Source organism: Podarcis melisellensis (genome assembly GCF_964234715.1).
Source record: "Podarcis melisellensis genome assembly, chromosome: 2".
Classification (NCBI taxonomy): domain Eukaryota; kingdom Metazoa; phylum Chordata; class Lepidosauria; order Squamata; family Lacertidae; genus Podarcis; species Podarcis melisellensis.
The window spans coordinates 66,264,626-66,280,847 of record NC_138529.1 but is presented as its reverse complement, the minus strand read 5'-3'; the positions used below and the strand labels follow the sequence as shown (position 1 = coordinate 66,280,847).

At 42.6% G+C, this 16,222-nt stretch overlaps 1 protein-coding gene across 4 annotated transcripts in view; it reads right to left on the bottom strand.

Annotated features, from left to right (window-relative positions):
• Positions 1-11,831, bottom strand: part of HRH2 (histamine receptor H2) — a 31,022-nt gene extending 19,191 nt beyond the window's left edge. For all 4 annotated transcript variants that reach the window (XM_081901079.1, XM_081901081.1, XM_081901080.1 and 1 more), the window contains exon 1: positions 11,719-11,831. The gene's annotated coding sequence lies outside the window, so the exon portion shown is untranslated. The remainder of the gene's footprint in view (positions 1-11,718) is intronic.
• Between the last annotated feature and the right edge of the window lie 4,391 nt (positions 11,832-16,222).

Below are 16,222 nucleotides of genomic sequence, written 5' to 3'. Positions count from 1 at the left end.
GGTGTGTGTGTGAGAGAGAGACAGGCTGCACCTGGTGGCGGGGTCCCAGCTGGCTGAAGGGAGGAAGAGGAAAGCGGGGAGGAGTTGAGATGGCGAGCTGCGTGCTGTTGGTGCCACGAGGAGGGCTCTCTGGTAGTTCTATCGCTTAGTTAAAGGGCTGGATGTGGGGAAGGGAGTCAGCTAGTGGGAAAGGAAAGGAGGAGGAAAGGCTCTCCCTAAGGAACTTGTGCATGAGCAGCCCATGACCTTTCGTGCTTCGGGGTCTGTTACTCAATTCATTATGGCCTTAATGCTGTTCTTTGGATCTGAGGTGACACTGGAGTAGTCCATCAAGTTGGGGGGGGGGAGAGGAGAGGAGAGGAGGTCACGGGCCTTCTTTTTTCCTGGGCGTGTGAGACCGGCCCCACTGTGCATCCCCCCCCCAGTCTTCTTCCACAGCTGCTACTCCTCTGAGGCAGAGAGGCAGTTTCTCCCAGCTTTGGTGTGGTGGTTCTGCCCCTCCTCCCTAAGCATGTGCCAAGGGTTCAAGAGTTAGGTAGGTTACTGGGAACCAGGCAGAGTGCCTGCTCGGTAGTGGCGCCTGCCCTGTGGAATGCCCTCCCATCAGATGTCAAGGAAATAAACAACTACAGTGGTACCTCGGATTACATACGCTTCAGGTTACACACTCCACTAACCCAGAAATAGTGCTTCAGATGAAGAACTTTGCTTCAGGATAAGAACAGAAATTGGGCTCCGGCCGCACGGCAATAGCAGGAAGCCCCATTAGCTAAAGTGGTACATTAGCTAAAGTGGTACCCTTATGTACAAACTTATAATTTGTAATTCATCAGTCTATGGCAACAGGAACAGGAACCTCATCCTTGCTTCTAATGATAAGTGAACTCTTAAATCAGGCGTCAGCAACCTTTTTCAGCCATGGGCCGGTCCACTGTCCCTCAGACCATGTGGTGGGCTGGACTATATTTTGAAAAATAATAATGAATGGATTCCTATGCCCCACAAATAACCCAGAGATGGACCGTTCACGGGCCGGAATTAGAAGGCAAGTGGGCCGGATCTGGCCCCCAGGCCTTAGTTTGCCTACCCATGTCTTAAATCATAATTTGAACGATCTCTGCTGTGGTACTTCCAACATCATTAACAGGTGGATTCTAGATTAGTATAAAAAAAGTAATAAATTTACTTCGTAGCAACTGATCTCCTTTCTTCCTTACTTTGAATGGTCATTGTACTATTTGTTCCTGGAACACAGGGAGCAGTTTTATACCAAGTCAGACCACTGGTCCATTTCGCTTAGTATTGTCTACACAGACTTACAGTGGCTTTCCAGTAGTAGTTGCCAGGGATTGAACCTGAAACCCTCTGAATGCAAAACAGGGCCGACCAGAAGGAATTTTGTAGAATATTTGCTAATTTGAAAAGGTATGAAGTTGAAAAAAAAAACTTGGTTCATTTTCTTTTTTAAAAGAGCAAACAAAGACTGGTGAATTCAACACTTTTCTTATAAAACAAGAGTATGTTTGAGAAACACCAATATCTCCACTACAATAAGTGAAGCCAAATCAATTTCCAGCAATGCTGGAAATAGTTCTAACAGCATCAGTGAAGTTGTGCTGTTATAGTTTGAGATAATATGAGAATGTAGGATGGATTAGTTGGGATCAGAATGAGAATTGTCACCAGCAAATGTTACATTCCCCCTAGATCTAGATATATAGATATATGAGGGGGCAGTCTTGGGATAGAAACAATCTCATTTTATTTTTTAAAAAACGAACTTCATATCTCAACAGAAATTCATAGTCCACTTATTGACTGAGACCTGCACACTGTACAAATAACCTTTCTGAACACTCTTGGCTCTCAAATACAGAAGCAATTGTTTCATAAACTCTCTGCTGCATAGATAAATGGAGCACTTTGCTCTTATTGAAAGATTCTCCTATTGCAATCGTATCCCCTTAACTGATCAAATACAATGTTCTGATGACATAAATAAATAAAAGCAAAACATTAACATGCCACTATGTGGGAAGCCACTGTTTACTTTGGTGTAGTCCTATTTAAATCACAGCACAGGTACCACTGTATACACTGGGAAGGAAGAACATCAAATACTTACTTTTATTTCAAGTATGTTTCAGATGCTGTATGGAAATGAATGTTCGGTTATAAAATTAGCAGCAAAATCTCCTTGGGGCACGGGTAGTCAAAGTGGTCCCCTCCAAAAAATTTTGAATGTTGATGACATTGAAATGAACTGAAGGGGTTCTAGCAACAAGGTTAAAAATAAGATTGGATTGATGATAGATAAATTAATTGGATATGAATTTGCTGAATTAATTTTTAAAAGGGATACAAAAAAGGGAGATGTGAGGAAGTCAGGAAAATAAGTGAATCAAAGAGGAGAAATCAAAAAGAGGGATTTTTGTGTTTTCTTTTTAGTGTGTTTTTTCTGCTTTTTTCTACTTTTTCTAAAAGCTAAATGTTTGTATTTTTTGTATTTTGTAACTTTATATTTTTGTGTATGTGTTAAAATTTAATAAAATATTATTAAAGAAAAAAACACACAAAGTGGTCCCCTCCAGAATTGGTTGGAGTCCAGCTCTCCTCCACTCCTGCTGGCATGGCCAATGGTCAAGGCTGATGCAAGCAGGAGTGCAACAACATCTGGAAGGTATCATGGAATCATAGAACTCCAGAGTTGGAAGGAACCTAAGGGTCATTTAGTTCAAACCCCTTGTGATACAGGAGTTCGATTCCTGCCGGACAGCTGCTCCCAAGTTGGCTGTTTCTGCTTTAGGGCACAATCCCTGAGATAATCTGCCAACTCAAAGGACACACCAGCAGAATATTCCAGGGTTGGGGCTGTTCTGCTGGTGAAGATATGTAGGCAGAACATCCATAATGGGATGCAGATGGCACAAGAGAAGACCACACTTATGCCATAACCTGTACTGTCCAGGCTGTGGTCACATTCCTGTTAATGGTCCCCTTTCTACCAACTCCAGTCCTGACAGAAAAAGTGACTTCAATTGGTAAACAAAATATTGCATTCTGTTATAAAATACTGAAGTCCGTATTTGTACTGCACGGTTGAGACAGCTTTTTATAGTAGATACTTTTTTTTGCATTTCTATGTAATTCAAAACATTTAAGAAATAAAGGTTAAACAAAAATGGGTGGAATAGTCAAGATCGAAGCTCTCACCTTTCTGTCCCTAAGACCCTCCTGTTTTCTGCTCCTGAACCTCTGGGCTGAAAGGTGGAGAAAGGGTTGTGGGAAAGAAAGCCATACTCTCTTTTGAGCATTTTCTTCTTAGAGTGTTCTGCTAAGTATTTATTCGCCTTGTTTCCTAGGGGCCTCAATAATCCTTGCATTTCCTGAAAATGACCAGAAGCTCTGGGAATTCAAGATTAGCATCATGAAGTCAATGGAATGGGGCTGAATGATGTAAAAAAGAAAAGAAAAAAAGAACAGGAATAGTGAGCTGATGTAAGCAAAAAAATCTCTCTGATAATCCAGGTATGTGAAGAGAAAGGAAAATGCTGACTTGCCCAGAGACACTGTGCAGTGCGGAAAGTCAGGGCAAAGGGAAAGAACACAGAAGCTCACTAAAAACAGGTGTTTTAATGTTTCATAATAATGGAAGGAATAAGGGAAGGAATCACAGTGCTGTTTCCAAGCGGCCAGAGGCACTTTCCCTGCAAAAATGGACATCAGATGGCCATGCTGTCTTCCTGATTCCACTGTTTATGATTTTCATCTTCAATATTAAGCCATTTAGAGCAAGGATAAGAGCTTGCCTTCCTGTCATCTGAGGGCCTGAAGCTCAGAAAGCCCAATCAATGTGCCCTGGTTACATTGTTACTCAGTTAAATAGAAATGCACTCAGCGCATACTCAGGGATACTCTCCTCAGCTGCCAAAGAGTAAAACACACACACAACTATGTCAGCTAATGCATGGTAATGGGAGATGGAAGATTTTTTTTCAAAAACACCTCTCATCCTCTGAAATCAAAGTGGAAAAGTCTGGGCAGGGCCCAGACTCACCAGTTCTACTGAAGAGGCTCCTCATGAGGCTGGAGGAACATCATCCGGCTTTGAGGCGTGAATGCCGCTCCCTGCAAGGCCTTTTCCAACTGGCCTAGGGGGGCGAGGTCCACCCAGCCCTACTACGTTAAATATGTATTCTGTAGTTGACCTCCTTTGTAATGTTCTATTTTGAAATCTTTAAGATTAAAATATTATGTTGCTTTGACTGTATACTCTATATTTGACTTACTTCACATTGTTTTATTGATTTAATATGCTGTAAACCACTTTGAGATTTTTTTAAAAAATATAAAGCGGTATAGAAAATAAATAAATAATAAATAAAAGTTTTCTTCAGTGCTTACTTAACAGAGGTGCTCAGGGTCAAATTGGACATGATATTTGTCACACACTCAACATTTGTCAAATACAGCCTTGTGCATTTGATTTCTTCCCTGTTCCTTCTGCCCTTCCTCTTGGGGAGTTTCTCATCAGAGACAGATAAACTCCCCAAGAGGAAGGACAGAAGGAACAGGGAAGGGTGTACTAATGGTTATACATAGTGTGTGAAAGAATGGCAAAGGGGCCATATTGAACAGGGGGCTGGCCTTGGTGGCCTGAGCAGTGGAATGCTTTGAGCAGACTTGAAAGCATGGATGCCCCCTGAGTCTCAGGGCTCCAGGGGGTTCCTTTAATCTCAGGGACTTCAATGGCCAAGAGCAGAAAGCCTGAGATTATTTTCCCCCTGAAAGCGCTCATGATCAAAGTTGTAGGATAATCAGAAATGCTGGGAAAGCGTATGGGCTGCTGTTGTTCTCTTCTCCCATCACAGATATGGGCATTTCATATTGAAAGGTTATGCTCCATACGATTTCCGAAAGGGCAAAAACAAAGCTTTCATGAAATACAATGTTTACACTGTTGAGTCTGTGGAAATCGCTATTGGGGACTGATAGTTTCAGGCCAAGAAGATCTTACTCAGGGAGGAGCAATGTCTCAGTTCCGGAACACCTACCTCGTATGAACAAAGCCCTACTCTCAGTGCTCAGAGATATCTCCTGCAAAAGGATCTTTATTAAAAAGCAGGTTAAGACCTTCACCTGTGAGGTTTGAGAGGTGCACAAATTCAAGGTTGACAATATAGGGCTAGAGATAACCTTGGTGTGAATCAGCATAAAACAATTCACAACTTCCCTATTCTCTGGAAGTCCAGAAGTATTTCTGTGCATAAGTCCTGTGTATTTAATCTGAGCTTAAGCATCCATAGTAGAAAGAATCAAGCCTTTATTTATCTGTTGTGTCATTTTCATCCATAAGTAAACACGGTAGCGGGGAGGGGGAGAGAAGGCGATATTTGAGTAAGAGCACTCACTACTGTTTTGCCTGCTGCTGGCCAATATTGCACATCCTAGACAAAGATCCGGTTCGCACATAACGCTAAGACAAACCATGGCTTAAGTGTGCAGGTTCCCAGAGAGAAGATCACAGCCTCTTTGCTCCTTCTCTGGTCCTGCTGCTGCTGCTCTGATGTTAGGTAAAATGTGGTTTGGCTTTGTGTGTTAATTGAACCGGGCCTTGTGATTTACTTTACTTCAAACAAAGAAAGGTTTGTTCTTTGCTCATGGTTTGTATGGCGGAGAAAAACCACGAGTCTGAGTTTGAACTACATGCTCAGCCAAACCATGGCATAACCAAACAGCTGTAATCTGTAGACCTACATTGGCTCCCAGTATGTTTCTGGGCACAATTCAAAGTGTTGGTGTTGACCTATAAAGCCCTAAATGGCCTCGGTCCTGTATACCCGAAGGAGCATCTCCACCCCCCATTGATCTGCCCAGACAGTGAGGTCCAGCACCGAGGGCCTTCTGGTGGTTCCTTCACTGCTAGAAGCGAAGAGGGCCTTCTCGGTAGTGGCACCCTCCCTGTGAAACCCCTCCCATCAGTGGTCAAAGAAATAAACAACTATCGGACTTTTAGAAGACATCTGAAGGCAGCCCTGTTTAGGGAAGTTTTTAATGTTTTAAGTTTTATTCTGTTTTTAGTGTTCTGTTGGAAGCCGCCCAGATTGGCTGGGGAAACCCAGCCAGATGAGCGGGGTATAAGCAAACAAACAAACAAACAAACAAACAAACAAACAAACAAACTCTTCTTTAGGATCCTACAGACTTAAGGAGTCATACTAAGCTGTGATTTGAATGAGCATTACATGAAAACTGAGCCAATGTTTCCATAGCACAGAGAACATTTGTATGCCAGCTGTGCATGATTGCCTTCTTAGATCCCGCCATGAGTAGAGATAAAGTTTTTAAAGGAATTCATAGTTCAGGTTGTCAGGATGCAAAGTACGATTCAAATCCAGTGAGGAGTTGACTTGCATACATAGTAAAAGTTAACACAAGCCAACCATTTTAATGAGGCAGAAATTTTGAACTGAGCGTATCCAGGATGTACTGGGATCTTGGTATAGCAATTATGTGCTGGTTTTCCTAACTTTGCATCTTAAGCAACGTTTACAGTTCATTGTCAATCTAGTGTTGGAATCTTTGCAAGCAAAACACAGGCTGAGCTGCAGGCTGCTTCTCCATAGCCTCAAGTTAAGTCGGATGTATTTAATCTAGTATATCTCTGAAATGCAGTAACGGTTGTATGAATTAGCCCTAACTATGCATCATATAACTGACTTGCAAAAATACTTCTGCCATATTCTGCACATGGCAGTCTTTCATCGGACTGCCATCTTGTTACATGGTTGCTGAATATAACATTGTATTTATTTACTTAGGTTATTTTTAGATCCCCATATTAACCAAGTTTCTCAGGGAGGTTAACAATGTCGATGTAACGGGCATGGAATTTGTCCCACGTACTTCACATGTTGACATGGTTACAATTCTAACTGTGAATGTGCTCTTAAAGAGGGCAGTGGTGTATTTTCAAAATGACTTGCCTTCCGCTGTCAGATATCAAAACAAGTTGAGGTAACACCTTAGCAAAATGAATCCGTCTTGTGCCTTGTTTTGCTCCCGAGAGAATGAGAACTTACTCTTACTTCTAAGTGGCTGAGGTGTGTGTGAGGTGCAATAAGGCTTCTGTTTACACCCACACAGAGGTGTTGACATCACAGTGGTGACAGTGAAGAAACAAGTTACAACTGCCAGACAGGAAACTGTGTGTGCAAAGATGAGGCTAAAACTTCTTGATATAATCTCTTCTTAAACCAGGGGGCTTAAAATGCATACCCTCCAACATTTCTCCAATGAAAATAGGGACGTTCTTAATAATAATAATAATAATAATAATAATAATAATAATAATAATAATAATAATTTTATTTGTAAAAGAAAACACCGTCTGACAGGGTTGCCCCAGCCACTCTGGACAGCCTTGGACATATATATAAAAACATAACAAAACATTAAACATTAAAAAACTTCCCTAGACAGGGCTGCCTTCAGATGTCTTCTAAAGGTTGTATAGCTACTTATCTCCTTAGCTTGTGGGTTGCATAACTCCATACCCTTCAACATTTATCTGATGAAAATAGGGATGTCCTAAGGAAAAGTAGGACCTGCTGCAATCAAATCAGAAAACAGGATGGCTTCTGTAGATCCACAACTGGAAAACAGGGACACTTGGAGGGTCTGAAAATGCAGCACCTTGACTCAACCAGCGCCCTCCAGTTTCCTAAAGCAGACCTTTCCCAGTAGTAATGTGTTCATGCCCATGCTGGTCTAGTCAACCATAGCATCTTTTATGGCATTTGCAGCCAAAGAAAACCAAACTTTCCAACAGACATCTGTATTCCTCAGCTCCGTACCCCTGGGCATTTGGGACTACATTTCCTATCAACATTGGTCAGTGGTCATGCTGGCTGGGGCGGATGGGAGTTGTAGTTCAGATCACTTGGAAAGACAGTACGGAGCTGGCAGACCGTAACAGAGATAAACTCTACTTTGAGGAGAGCAACATCAGGAAAATGAGAGGGACAGAGATACATGATTACCCATTCCAAAGAAGGTAGAAGGAGTAGGAGTCTCTCTCAGGTGTTTGTAGCAACCCCCAAGCCCTGTTAGAACTAAGGATCCTTGGAGTGGTTTGGTACAAATTCTTGGGGATCAATCCCTCTGGTTCTCTGATAACAAGAGGACTCTTGTCCAGAGTCATAGCAGGCCTGCTTGCACCCAGGGCAAGGCAAGTATTGCACACCCTCTGCAGCAATCAGGTTTCCTTCATAGCTGATTCCCCACATTTAAAATTGCCTTTCTGTTTTTAGAAAGCTGCACATCTTATTCAGCAATGTTAAGTCATGAAAGAACTGAAGAAACACACACACACACACTTGCTATGCCCTGTGCCAACTGAGCCAACGAGACCCGAAGCAGCAGCAGCAGCAGCAGGACCTGGGAGGAGCACATAAAGGGCAGCTGTGCAGCCCTGGCCGGCAGCTGCAGGTAGGAGCAGCCTGAGAGGGGCGCAGCTCCCAAAGAGGGTACCTGCAACTCACCTTCCCTTGCAGCTCTTGCGTCTGGGTTGTTTTCCTTGGACATGCATACATGGCCATTTTAGGCAAACAAGGGTTGTTGGTTGGGTCATCAACCTCCAATGTTTGGAGATCAGGAAGCATCCCTTGCCCTTGAAATTTTTTGCACACCCCCCACCCCACCACTATGCCACTGCCCTTGTCCTCCACAAACAACCAGAGAGAAGACTCTGATGGGAAACCAAAGTTAGGCAAGCCTTCATAGGTTCCTCTGACCCCTGCACAGTGCAGTTCCCAAGCAGGCATTCATCTCTCTCCACCCTGTAGAATATGTCAAATTGCTGTTGGTGTAGGCTGTGCCTTATCTGCATTGCCTGTATTATTTTAGCTGTATGCACTTTCCACATCTATTAACTATTTCTATCTTGCCATGAGTGCAAACTTGTGCTTCTCACCTTAGAATGGAGGCTGCGCCCTAGTGCTGATTTCTCCCTTGATATCAGCGCAGAGGTGACACAACATGGCTCTAGGGAAATGAGTTTGCAAATTATGTGTCTGTAGGTGACATACATAGATACCCATGTATGTGTGCTCATTAATGCACCATTTTGCAAATGGAGCAGGCAATATCTAGCTGACCCACAAAGGATTTTATGCACAGACACAGTTAAAAATCGACACCTTGCTAAGCTTCCATGGTTCTTGGTTGCTAATGGATATAAGAGCATTGCATTCCTGATGTACTTGAACATCTGAAGAGTAACTGATTTGACCTTCTCTCTAAACCAGGAGTCAGCAAACTTTTTCAGCAGGGGGCCGGTCCACTGTCCCTCAGACCTTGTGGGGGCCCAGACTACATTTTGAAAATAAAAATAAACAAATTCCTATGCCCCACAAATAACCCAGAGATGCATTTTAAATAAAAGCACACATTCTACTCATGTAAAAACACTAGGCAGGCCCCACAAATAACCAAGAGATGCATTTTAATTAAAAGGACACATTCTACCCATGTAAAAACACGCTGATTCCCGGACTGTCCGTGGGCCGGATTTAGAAGGCAATTGGGCCAGATCCGGCCCGCGGACCTTAGTTTGCCTACCCATGCTCTAAGTGTTTGCTTTGGACTCATATGGACCTTTTCAGAAAACACCTGTAGCTGTGGATTTAATATGTTCCACCACTGCAATCTTTTTATTGGAAACATTTTTATATCACCCTTTAATTCAAAATCCAGGATAGTTTATAAAGCTCATAAAAACACAGTTTTGTTTTTTTAAAAAATGCAGTGTTGGATGGGGTCCTTTGGCTTATTTGTCTTTCTCTATAGCTTGATCAATGCCAATATCTATTGAGCATTGGATTTTCCCTCCTTCCTACTCTTCTTTCCTCCCTTCTTTCCCTCTCTTCTTCCTACTGCTCGTTTCTTCAACTTCCAAACAGGTAGCTTTGTGAATCAGTATGATTCAACATTGGGGCAGTCAACAGGAACTGCCAGCAAATTGCATTGGGCAGCCACAGCTCAGCACTCTCAGCTGAAATATATTTTCATTGTGGTTTAGACATCACTCTTTACTAGCACACATCCTTCACACCCAGCCCATGATGTCTGGGGCGTCACATTTGCCTTTCCCTCAATCATCATCATCCCACATTGCCAGAATAAATAGCTTCCACCATGGCACCTTGGGTTCCATATGGAATTAGAGCATGAAACATTAGAGAAAGTGAGTGGGGATGCTTAATATTTTTTCTCTTGCTATAGGAACAGCAGGGAAGCATAAAATGAGAAGGAAATAAACCAGCATTTTATGAAGAGCATGCTTAAGGGTCCATTATCATGTAACTGGAACTATAATGGCCCCTGATTAAAAAGACTGAGCATAACATATTTCGTTAAATTTGTTCCCATCTTAACAAAGCTATCCCTTCCTTAATTTGGTGTTGATCTGCTCACACCTTCCAGCCCCCTCAACTCTTAAAACTTATATGGAGATATTCAGAATGAGATAGTGTACATTAAGAAAAAATTCTAGTGTACATTAGTGTACATTAAGAAAAAGTCCTCATGGTTCTAGAGGAAAACTTACAAATGTTTCTTTTGTGTGCTGCGATTCAGTTCCAAAATGTTGACTGTTGTTTGCAATAAACATGTGTTCTATGGTCATAAGGTTGCCACAAATTTCTGCTGGACTGCCCCATATTGCACTATCTCTTACTTTCAAGGCACTTTCTAATTTTCCCTTTCCCTTCCTGCTGCTTCAGAACAGTGGTTCTGGAAGGTGCAGATCCAGCCAAGTGGACAAGCCATGCCGTGTTGCGAAGAGTGCTGTGCTTGTGGTTAAAGTAAACGATAGCAGCAAATTCTCCTAACTTGCATGGCCTCAGAGTGCATCAATTCCTAGAAGTCAGCACAAGTGCTTACTAAAATCCCACCACAAGATCCTATGGTAGTTTCCAATGCGCCTCTTAGAAATCAGAGGGAGCACTATGAAATTGCCACACACACCTGCAGATGTACCACAGAAACCTTTCTGAAGAATATCAGCGGATGAGTGTTTCTCAAAGCAACCTTGACTGTGTGAGAAAGATGCTTTCTTTCTTTTTCTTTTTTAGAAGTAATTTTGTTGTGTTTTCCCCAGTGTACCTGAAACACAATGTCCAGTGAAATACACATGCATTACTGAATAAAGATAAATAGAAACTATGCGTTCAACAGCTGAGGCACCCCTGCTTATGCTGAATAGAGGGCAATTCCCATGAAACAAAGGTAGACAGTATTACTACAAATAAAATCCATCACAAAATCCACAAGGAAGCATAAACCCTGGTGAAAGAGGCTTTCAAAGCAATGCATGCACTGCTTATTTTATAATAAATTGGCAGGTGTGAGCCTGCCCCTCCACTCTTTCCATTTGCGCAGCTAGCTTCTGAGGGAGACAGTCCCCTCTGCAACTTTTTCCTCTTAAATACTCTGACAACTGCATTGTCAAGAGAACAGGTGAGATGTAGCCCCATTATAGTTAAGAAAAGGGTCTGCAGCAATACATACCCAAACACACATCCAGTGTGCTCCCATGGTGATTGGGCACACACAAGATGTCAAAGAAATGGGTCCTTATTTTTCTTGTTCCCCACTCAATAAATAAAAAGTCACAAGGAAGGCAGTATCCAGGAAGAGAAGGAATCATAGTGTTACCTGCAAGGAGAAGTGAGCAAAAAAGAGGCAAGAGACGGCGATCAGCTGGAGTATCTCTCCTCTGCTCTTAAGTTTTGTCTCTCCGTTAGCCTGCCGCTGAATTTCTAAGAGCACAGAAGCCAGTGCTCCAGGGCTGTTACAGTGTGCGGTAGCTCCCTCCCCTTTCCTCTCCCCTCCCACTTCCCCACACATATTGAAACAGCTAGTGGGTTGCCTGATTGTAGTTTGAGTCAGAGAAACAGTGGGCCAGATTAGAATGACCACAAGCTGCAGTATAGCCCAGCAAAGCCTCCAATCGTCACAGAGAGTGAGAGCACACTATGCCCCGGGGTGCAGTGCACACAGGCAGCAAAGCATGCCTGAAGTTGTGACCCGCAGCAACACGAAAGCCGCTTTCTGCAGAGCCTGGCATGATGCGTGCAGCTGGGGGAGACCACCCAGTTCACCCCCCTGTCGAAAGCAGCCTTCCCAGATGTTTTGGATCACAACCAAAAAGAATTACATTTTAAAAGCCAGTTATTTATACCCACAATTCAATGTAAGGTAATGAAGTATGAGTTTTGTGGTTTGAAAACTGCTGCTGCTCTCTCTCTCACTGGGTGTTTGTAAAATGACCAAGCATTCAGAAAAAATGTGAGGTCACTCAAAAACTAGACCTGTTGCAGTGAAGTTAAGACTTGGGAGGCAAGAAAAACATGCTGCTCAGGAGGTGTTGGGGCTGACCGAGGGCAGAATGAGGTCAGCAGGACAGAGTCTCATTTATCCCAATAGACCAACATCCACTGTTTCTGGCCCTACCCAAAAACATCAGAGTGAGTGCTAGGAACACCACTTCCTTCTGTTGTACTGATGTAGCTTCATGACAATGTTCTGGGCAGCTGCAAGAAAAGTAATGGAGAGTATAGGATATCTTAAAATAGCAGTTCCGTATATGCTTGGAACTCAAAATATTTCTGCTTGGTTTTCTAAAACATGTTATTCCAGGAAATGCTGAAGAAATAGTGTTTCATCTAATAGCTGCTGCAAAGAATATAATAGCTACAATTGGGGGCAGGAAGCATTTCTCCGACTATATCTGAATAGATTGAGAAAATTTGGTCCATAGTAACAATGATTACAAAATTTCTCCCCCATTGTATGTACAGTGGTACCTCAGGTTAAGAACTTAATTCATTCCGGAGGTCCATTCTTAACCTGAAACTGTTCTTAACCTGAGGTACCACTTTACCTAATGGGGCCTCCCACTGCTGCCACGTGATTTCTGTTCTCATCCTGAAGCAAAGTTCTTAGCCCAAGGTACTATTTCTGGGTTAGCGGAGTGTGTAACCTGAAACGTCTGTAACCTGAAGCGTCTGTCACCCGAGGTACCACTGTACTACAGAAACAGAATAAACATACAAAAAAGCATGTGCAACCCTCAACACATATCAGCAAATGAGCACAACTGCTTGGCCTTTGAGTAGAAATGTCTCTCAATCTGAGGGGAACAGCACCCAGAGTTGCATCATGAGGCAGAGGGAGGCAGCCACATCAGGCAGTAGATGCTGGTCAAGATCACCATGAAGGCTATATATATATATATATTCAACTGAACACAGCATTAAGACATTCCCGTAATAAAGACTTACTGTTGCTACCAGCCTGGACTGCCTGCCTGTCGAACCTAATTGCCCTTTCATTACACATCACCAGTCGTGCTCCCTGACAATGTGCGGAAGCAGGGATCTTTGTGCTAAGAGAAATGTCATTATGACAACATGGTTCTTCTTTGTTGATCCTGCTATATTTCTCAGAATGCACAGATCTTTACCCTAAATGTAGCCAGGGCCAGTATATTGAAACAGGAAGCATTTCCTTTTTCCTCTCTTTTATGGCTATGCCATAAAACTGTAATACAGAACCACCATGCATGCGAAACATTTTCCCGCCTGGTATCTTTAGGGTTCATGTGCAAACAATAGTGACAATGAAATTCCCTGCTTAAAAAACAACAACAATGAAATGAAATATAAGATACCATTCTCCTGTCAACATCAAATAAGAGTATCAGAAAGTACAGAGCTGTTTTATCATCTTCATACATTGTCACTATTAACTGGGTCAGATGCGTATTTGTCAAGCTCTGATAAGACATCTAATCTAAATTTAATCTCCTCTCTCTCTCTCTGGAACTTGTGCAAAGGAGGGCAACCAAGACGATCAAGGGTCTGGAAACTAAGCCTTATGAGGGTGAAGGAGCTGGGTATGTTTAGCCTGGAAAAGAAGAGACTGAGAGGAGATATGATTGTTGTTGTTTAGTCGTTTAGTCATGTCCTACTCTTTGTGACCCCATGGACCAGAGCACGCCAGGCACTCCTGTCCATAGCTGTCAACGTTTCCCTTTTTAAAAGGGAAATTTCCTTATTCTGAATAGGATTCCTTGCAAGAAAAGGGAAAAGTTGACAGCTATGCTCCTGTCTCCCACTGCCTCCTGCAGTTTGGTCAAACTCATGTTGGTAGCTTCAAGAACACTGTCCAACCATCTCGTTCTCTGTCGTCCCCTTCTCCTTGTGCCCTCCATCTTTCCCAACATCAGGGTCTTTTCCAGGAAGTCTTCTCTCATGAGGTGGCCAAATTATTGGAGCCTCAGCTTCAGGATCTGTCCTTCCAGTGAGCACTCAGGCCTGATTTCCTTAAGAATGGAGATGTTTGATCTTCTTGCAGCCCATGGGGCTCTCAAGAGTCTCCTCCAGCACCATAATTCAAAAACATCAATTCTTTGGTGATCAGCCTTCTTTATGGTCCAGCTCTCACTTCCATACATCACTACTGGGAAAACCATAAGGCAGTGATCCATGAAGGAGGGAGATGTGATAGCCATCTTCAAATGTCTCAAGGGCTGTCACATGGAGGAGGGAGCAAGCTTGTTTTCTCCTGCTCTGGAGGGTAGGACTTGAACCAATGGCTTCAAGTTACAAGAAAGGAGACTCTAACTAAAACATTCAGAAAACTTTCTGACAGTAAGAGGTGTTTGGCAGTGGAACAGACTCCCATGAGAGGTGGTGGACTCTCTTTCCTTGGAGGTTTTTAAGAGGTCTGTTGTGGATGCTTTAGCTTCCTGTATTGCGGGGAGTTGGGTGAGATGACCCTTGGCTGCTTTCCAACTCTATGATTCTCTCGCAAATGGTTAGTTGTTTTTCACTGCTAAATACCAAAAGATTTCTTCCTGTGGTCCCATTTATTAGTATTTTTTTTTAAAAGATGGAAATGTGTTCACAGTAAATGCTCGTAAAACACAGCACTTTACACATGCCACATTTTCCCATGTATAAGACTAGTCCCCCCCCCTAAAAAAATGTCAAAAATTAGGGGGCGTCTTATACATGGATACATCTCCCCCCATTTTCTTAACTCTGAGTCCCCCAAAATAGGGGTGTCTTATACATGGGGGCATCTTATAGATGGAAAAATATGGTATATCCAACCAAGATTTTACAGAATCTTGTCTTTGCTAGATAAGCAGTTTCTGCTTCCTTATTCCCGTGGTGAAGGCTTCTCTTCACAGAGTCAAAGCCCATATCCTAACTGACCGCAATCGCTCTCCGTTCTTACTTATCTCTGGCATCTGATCTAAAAGGGTATGCTGTCTATAGATCTGGAGCTTCTCTTTAGCTATTGTGGTCAACAGTTGTTGACAGACCCATCCTACATTGATTTGCTTAGCGCTTTCTTAAAGTTATCTAAACCAGAAGCCATAGCTGCATCCTGAGATAGTGAAAATAATCCATTTAATGTATTATTTTTTTAAAAAAAATACTTATACACCGCCCTATCACAAAATATGTCAGTGTGGTTTACAACAGTAAAAACAAGAAGAAACCATACAATAAAAGCATTAAAAGTTTTTTAATAAGTTAAGAACAAAAAAGTTTTTTAAAAGGATCGGGCACCCATTGTGGGGGATGTACTCCCTGCAAAGGCCTGGCGGCAGAGAAAAAAATTCAGCAGGCGTTTAATAGCTGGCACAGAAGTTAATTACACGTTGTGCAAACCCCCCCCCCAAAAAACCTTTCCTTTATCCTTCCTGAATCTGCTATGTTGCCATTCATTAGATGAACTGTTAATCTAAATCTAAAAAGGCCCAACTGCCTTTCCTTGTGGAAAATGTGCTCCATTCTCATCTTGGTTTTCCCTTTCCCCTGTCTTTTCCACCTCTTTGATTTCTAGTACTTTCTGAGATAGGGTGACCAGCTGGGACAGTGGAGACTTTTGCAGCAATTGACCTTTAATGCGAGCTCTGCTGGGTTTGACCTTCAGTGTAAGCTCCTGCTGTGTTTGCTCGTTTGCCAGCCATGCGAGCTGGTTAGGTTTCATGCAAGTGCTAATGATACTAAAACCACAAACTTAACAGTGTTTCAGAACCCAGGCCATTATACGAATGGCATTTGTCTGATCTGATGTGCTGAAATATGCATTCCCTTGAACTCTGATAAAGGCAGCTATTAATGGCTATGTTTTTTTATCC